We start from the raw sequence: 6,979 nt of genomic DNA on the forward strand, positions 1-6,979 counted from the left end.
ATCACCACCAAACCAGTATTATATGAAATGCTGAAGGGTATTCTTTAAGAAGAGGAAGAAGAAGAAAAAGGTAAAGATAAAAAATTATGAACAACAAAGTGACAACAAATACATAAATATCAACAAGTGAATCTAAAAATCAAATGAATAAAAAAAATCTGATGAACAGAATAATGTGATGAATGTAATAGAATCAGGGGCATGGAAAGGGAGTGGACTGACAATTCTCGGGGGGAAGAGGGTGTGGGGGGGTGGGAAGAAATTGGACAAAAATCACACCTATGGACGAGTACAGTGAGGGGTGAAAGCATGGAGTGGGGTGGGAACCAGGTGGAGAAGAGCTACGGGGGGGAAAAGAGGAACATCTGTAATAATCTGAACAATAAATATTAAAAAAAAACCATCTGGGATGCAGTGAAAGTAGTAACAGGGAAGTCTATATCATTATAGGCCAGTGATGGTGAACCTTTTGAGCTCGGCGTGTCAGCATTTTGAAAAACCCTAACTTAACTCTGGTGCAGTGTCACATATAGAAATTTTTTGATATTTGAAACCATAGTAAAACAAAGATTTATATTTTTGATATTTATTTTATATATTTAAATGCTATTTAACAAAGAAAAATCAACCAAAAAAATGAGTTTGGGTGTCACCTCTGAGAAGCATGTCATAGGTTCGCCATCACTGTTAGGTCGATCTCAAGAAACAGGAGAATTCCCAAGTAAACAATGTAACAGTACATCTTAAAGAACTAGGAAAAGAAGAACAAAAGCAACACAAAGTCAACAGAAGAAAGAAGTTTAGAGCAGAATAAAATGAAATAGTGAACAAAAAGACTATACAAAAAAACCTATTAAATCAAAGAGCTGGCATTTTGAAAGGATTATGAATATTGACAAGCCCATGGTAAGACTCACTAATAAAAAAGTGGAAAAGACCCATACAAACAAAATCAGAAATGAGAGAGAAGTCACCACAGACTTCAAAGATATATTATGAAAGACTTTATGCCACCAAATTCAATAACCTAGAAGAAATGGATAAGTTCCTAGGAATATATAACCTTCCTAAGCTAAATCATGAAGAATTGGAAATCTAAATGGGCTGATCAGCAGTTAGGAAATTGAAACAACAATCAAAATCCTCCCAAAAACCAAAATTCCAGGACCAGATGGCTTCATCAGTGGATTCTATAAGATGTTCAAAGAAAATTTAAAACCTATCTTTCTCAAAATCTTCCAAAAAAATTTAGAAGAAGCAATAATCTCTAACACATTCTATGAGGCTACTATAACTCTGACAGCAAAACCTGGCAAAAATAATACAAAAAAGAAAACTATAGACAAATATCCCTGATGAATACAGACTCAAATATCCTAAACAAAATACTAGCAAATTGAATACAATAGTACATCCAAAAAATAACACATCATGATCAAATGGAGTTTATTCCAGGGGCACAGGATGGTTCAACATTCTCAGTCAATCAATGTAATACATCACATTAACAAAAGAAAGGATAAAAATCATATGATCTTATCAGTAGATGCAGAAAAACCAATTTATAAGGTACAACATCCATTTATGATTAAAACAATCAGTAAAATAGGAATAGAAGGAAAGAACCTCAACATAATAAAGGCCATATATGATAAACCCTCAGCTAAAATCATTCTCAATGGTGAAAAACTGAAAGCTTTTCCTCTAAGATCAGGAACAAAACAAGGATGTCCATTCTCATCTCTCTCATTCAACTTAGTGCTGTAAGTCCTAGCAGAGCAACAAGGCAAGAGAAAGAAATAGAAGACATCTAAATAGGTAATGAAAAAGATAAACTGTCACTTTTGCAAACAATCAGATACTGTATATAGAGAACCCTAAAGACTCCACTAAAACATTATTAGAAACAATAAACAAATACAAGAGATTAAAAATGGCAGAAGAGTAAGTGGATGCTGCATGGACATGCTTCCAGGAACAAACAGGAATTACAACTAAAATACAGAAATACTTCCTGAATACTTAAAGTAAGATTGGCTGGAGAGAACCCTGATATCTGAGGACCAAAGGTGGAGACCACATAGAGATTGGTAGGAGGGGTGCAGGTGCCAAAGGGCTGGCCAGGGGCCCACAGACAGCAACTGAAGTTCCATAGAGATATCTCAGCTGTGGGGGTTTGCCACTGAGAGCTTTTGGATCTAATCCCCAAGTTGGGCCCCCCAGAAGAGAGCACCAGAACTGAGAAGGAGACCCACAAAACATCTGACTGTGAAAAGTAGAGGGGTTGCTCTCTGCCAGGAAGTGATGGCTGAAAAATTCAGGCACCTTTGTAAACAGCCAATGCACAAAATTCCCTGTGGAGCCACCCACATGGTGTTCCAGCAGAAGGAGGGCAGAGTGGACTGGAACTGTGTGAGCAGAAGCCAGGATTGGGGACCCAGGGGTTAGAGATCAGAAGGCAGATACCCCCAGATTCCTGGGCTGAGTCATTCCCTCACAAAACAGAGGACATCTTTCCCACACAGACATTTGCCTTACCTGGGGGGGAAGACAGAAGACCCACCCTATTGGAAAACACCTTGCCCTGAAGCCACTTAAAAGACTAAAAATAACAATTACCCTCCAAGCAATAGCAACTGCATTACTTTGTTAAAAAACAAAAAACAAAAACACCACTCCTCACAACTGAGGAGCATTGCCTGGGGGGGCAATTCAAATCGGAATCCTATCAGCCTGTAGGCAGAGGTGGACTCTGGAGGCTTTGAGTCTTTGCCTGATCTAATTAGTCAAAAACATCCTTTGACACTGTCCTGCACTAGAAATTGAGAGGCGTAGAGGATCTACCTAAAACATAGTCACAAATTCAAACAGACATCCAAAATGAGGAGACAAAGAAAAAAAAACCCAAATGAAAAAATTAGAGAATTATCGAGAAGAAGAGATAAATGAAGCAGAGATAAGAAATTTATCTCAAACAGAGTTCAGAGTAATGATGGTAAAGATGTTCAACAGCATAAAAAAGATATAGTAACTATGTAAAAAGAACAGTCAGAAATAAAGAATGACATAACACAACTAAAGAACACATTGCAAGGAATATACAGCATATTAGGGGAAGCTGAAACTGAATCAGTGAATTAGAAGTCAGGGTTGAAAAAAATCACACAATTAGAGAACCAAAAAGAAGAAAAAAAAAACAATTACAAAACAGGAGGACAGCTTATGGAAGCTGTGGGACAACGTGAAAAGTAACAATATAAGCATAGCAGGATTGCCAGAAGAGGCAGAAGGGGAGAAAAGGATAGAAAACATATTTGAAGAAATAATGGCAGAAAACTCCACTAAGCTGGTAAAGGAAAAAGTCACACAAGTTGGGGAGGCACAGAGAAAACCAAGCAAGAAGAACCCAAACAGGCCCATGCCCAGACACATCATAATTTAAATGCCAAAAATTAAAGACAAAGAGAGAATCTTAAAGGCAACAAGATAAAAGCATACTGTTATCTACAAAGGTGTTTCCATAAGGATGACACATAATTTCTCATCAGAAACTCTATAAGACAGAAGAGAATGGCATGAAGTACTCAAGGTAATGAAAAGCAAGGATCTGAAACCAAGATTACTATATCCACCAAGGCTATCATAGAAAATAGACAGTCAAATAAAGAGCTTCACAGAAAAAAAGAAAAAAAGCTAAAGGAGTACATTATAAGAAATGCTGAGGTGACTGCTGTAATGAGAAGAAGAAAGAGAGATAGAAACCTAGGCATACCGAATTAAAATGTCAATAAATAAGTACCTATCAATAATAACCCTATGTGAATGGATTAAATGCTCCAATCAAAAGGCATAAGGTAGCTGAATGGATAAAAAACATGACCCAACTACATGCTGTCTATAAGAGACCCACCTCAAATCAAAAGACACACAGGATGAGAGTGAATGGATGGGAAAAATATATCCATGGAAATGGGGGGGGAAAAGCTGGAGTAGCAATACTCATATCCCACAAAATAGAATACAAAATGAAGGCTATCACAAGAGACAAGAATGGTCACCACATAATATTAAAGTGATCAATCCAACAAGAGGATATAACCCTGATAAACATATATGCACCCAATATAGGAGCACCAAAATATATAAAAAACTTCTGGAGAAATTTAAGGAAGAGATTGACAACAATATAGTTATAGTAGGGAACTTTAACACCCCACTGACTTCACTGGATAGATCTTCCAGACAAAAACTTAACAAGGAAACAGAGACTCTAAAGGACACACTGGATCAGATGGATTTAATTGACATTTATAGAACATTTCACTCCAAAGCAGCAGAATATACATTCTTCTCAAGTGCACATGGATCATTCACAAAGATAGGCCACATGTTAAGAGACAAAACAAGTCTCTACAAGTTCAAGAAGATTGAAATCATATCAAGAATCTTCTCAGATCACAATGACATAATATTAGAAATCAACTACAGCAAAACACCCCAAAACATTCAAACACATGGAGGCAAAATAGCATGTTATTAAACAATGGTTTACCAATGAGGTCAAGAAAGAAATAAAAAACTTCCTTGAAACAAATGAAAATGAACACCAACAACTCAAAATCTATGGGACACAGCAAAAACAGTCCTGAGAGGGAAGTTCCTAGCACTACAGGCCTACCTCAAAAATCAAGAAAACTCAGCAATAAACTATATAACTCTACAACTTAAGGAACTAGAAATAGAACAAAAAGAAAAGCCCGTAGTAAGTAGAAGGAAAGAAATTATAAGGATGGAGCAGAAATGAATAACATAGAGACTAAAAAAAAACCACTACAAAAAGTAAATGAAACCAAGTGACAGTTCTTTGAAAGGATAAACAAAATTGATAAACCATTATCCAGACTCATCAAGAAGCAAAGAGAGAGATCCATGATGGCAGCTGACAGGACAGCATTGAAGAAGAGAGTTTGAGTGAGTGAGAGAGCTAAAGAGGAGTGTGTGGATGTGTGGGGCGTGTGTGTATGTGTGAGTGAGGGACAGTTATATTCCGCAGGACTGCTGGGGACTGGCAGACCAGGCTCCCCTAGCCGGGAGACTCTACTACTGATGAAATATGTCCCGGGGCAGTTGGCTCTGCTGTAGAGTCCACACCATCTTGAAGGGGAGAGCGGCTGTGATTGGGAGCCCAGCCTCATCTCCACCCAGGAAGATCTCAGACACCACCTGGGACCCTACGGCCACACTGGCCAGGGACCAGCTGCCTTGGTTGCAAACCCATGAACACCAAGACTCCAGCCTCCCTGGCTGCAGGCTCCTAAAACGTTTGTCCAGGGGGAGACAAAATGGTGGCCAAAAAGGCAGATGGGCCATGCACCTTCTCACGGAGCATATAGAAGAAACAGCTGAATTGAATAACATCCACCTGGACACATCATGATCAAATGGAGTTTATTCCAGGGGCACAGGATGGTTCAACATTCTCAGTCAATCAATGTAATACATCACATTAACAAAAGAAAGGAGGAATTAAATACAGCTAGTGAGACAATCCATGGATGAAAAGGTCAGAGGTCACCTGGAGAGAAGTGGGATCAGGGATCTGGGCTGGAGGGAGAAACAGGTGCAGCTGGGACTAGAGTCTCAGAAGGAAACTGTGCTACACCAAATCCATGTCCCTTGGGGACAGTGTAGTGCTTGAATATAGGAGCAGGTCCACAGGGCTGCTGGCAGCAGGGGACTCTAGATCTAAGCCCACAGACATGGGAGGCTGCACCCAGAAAGGAAGCCTGAAGTTCTGCACAGGCCACGCAGTGCTGCAGGGAGAGAGACATGAAGTGGCGCGGTTTCTCTGTCTTTATCATTTCCTTGCTTTTACTGGCTAAACCCAGTGCATAGGATCTTTTAATTACAAACACTCACCAAGGCCACGGTGCAGGGGAAGGTGTTTTGGTGGAAGCTGGGGAACAAAATAGAGAGAGATGATCAGGAAGCCAGCTCTGGGACAGGTCAATCCTTCCAACCCTGAACAGACATTTTTGTCCTGAAGACCAGGCCCCTCCTAGCAATGCAGCCACATCCAACCTTGAGCTCGACAGGGAAACAAATATTATAAATTTCCTCAGGGAGCCCTCAGGGACTGGGTTGAGGGGCCATTTGGTCCCGGAAACTAATACAGAAATACTGCCATCTAGAGTCCATGTCAGAAATAGACGCTTGTGTAAATACAACTGAAAACAGGCAGAAAAACAAAGTAGGCAAATTGATCCCACTTGCCTGAAACCAAGATTGTGGTGTCTGACACAAAGGAACAGTGGATCGCTGGGAACTTCAACACAGTGCTGACTATGAACAAACTTCATTACTTCACTTTTTTATTTGTTTATCTTTTACTTAAAAAACTAAATTTTTCTCTTTATTTTATCTTTTTGTTTATTATTTTTATTTATTATTATTTGTCCTTTCATTTATTTCTTTTTTTTGAATTAGTGTTCTACATTAATAGTTTTTTTTTTACTTTTTATCATTATTTTACTCTATCTCATTTTTTCCTTTATGCCAACCCTTTCCTTCTCACTTCTACTTTTTTCACCCTGTTTTTCTTCTCTTGTTACTGCTTTAGGTTTTCGATCTCCTTTCTTTTTACTCCTTGTTAAAAATTGATCTTCTTTAGCTGCTTTATTGACACATTATTATTATAGTAGTCTCTGTTGGCTTACTCCTATATCTAGTTTCCTCTTCCCTGCTCCAAGTCCATGCAACTTTCTCTTTTCTCTGTCTTCTCTAGCCAATTTTGTTCTTTCTTCATGTTGTTGTTTGTTTTATTGTTTTTGTTTTTTTAATTTATGCTTTTGTTTTTCCTCGCCTCACTTGTTCTCTTTTTCTACTAATAGCTCAATTAGTTTGACTTACCAAACTCAGGCTTATCTGCTCTCTACTCTATTCTCCTTTTCCAAAAATAGATGAATATATAGATAAAGAG

General features: G+C 38.6%; 1 protein-coding gene and 1 long non-coding RNA gene across 2 annotated transcripts in view; both read right to left on the reverse strand.

The window, feature by feature from the left end:
• Positions 1-4,104, reverse strand: part of LOC106724796 — a 13,015-nt gene extending 8,911 nt beyond the window's left edge. Inside the window, exons 1-2 of the long non-coding RNA XR_001360631.1 lie at positions 4,023-4,104; positions 2,012-2,014 (exon numbers count right to left, since the gene is read on the reverse strand). This is a non-coding gene — a long non-coding RNA (uncharacterized LOC106724796). The remainder of the gene's footprint in view (positions 1-2,011; positions 2,015-4,022) is intronic.
• Positions 1-6,979, reverse strand: part of SYTL5 (synaptotagmin-like 5) — a 250,237-nt gene that overhangs the window by 107,046 nt on the left and 136,212 nt on the right. The gene's annotated exons all lie outside the window — the stretch shown is intronic.

This window comes from Myotis brandtii, unplaced genomic scaffold, assembly GCF_000412655.1.
Source record: "Myotis brandtii unplaced genomic scaffold, ASM41265v1 scaffold976, whole genome shotgun sequence".
Classification (NCBI taxonomy): domain Eukaryota; kingdom Metazoa; phylum Chordata; class Mammalia; order Chiroptera; family Vespertilionidae; genus Myotis; species Myotis brandtii.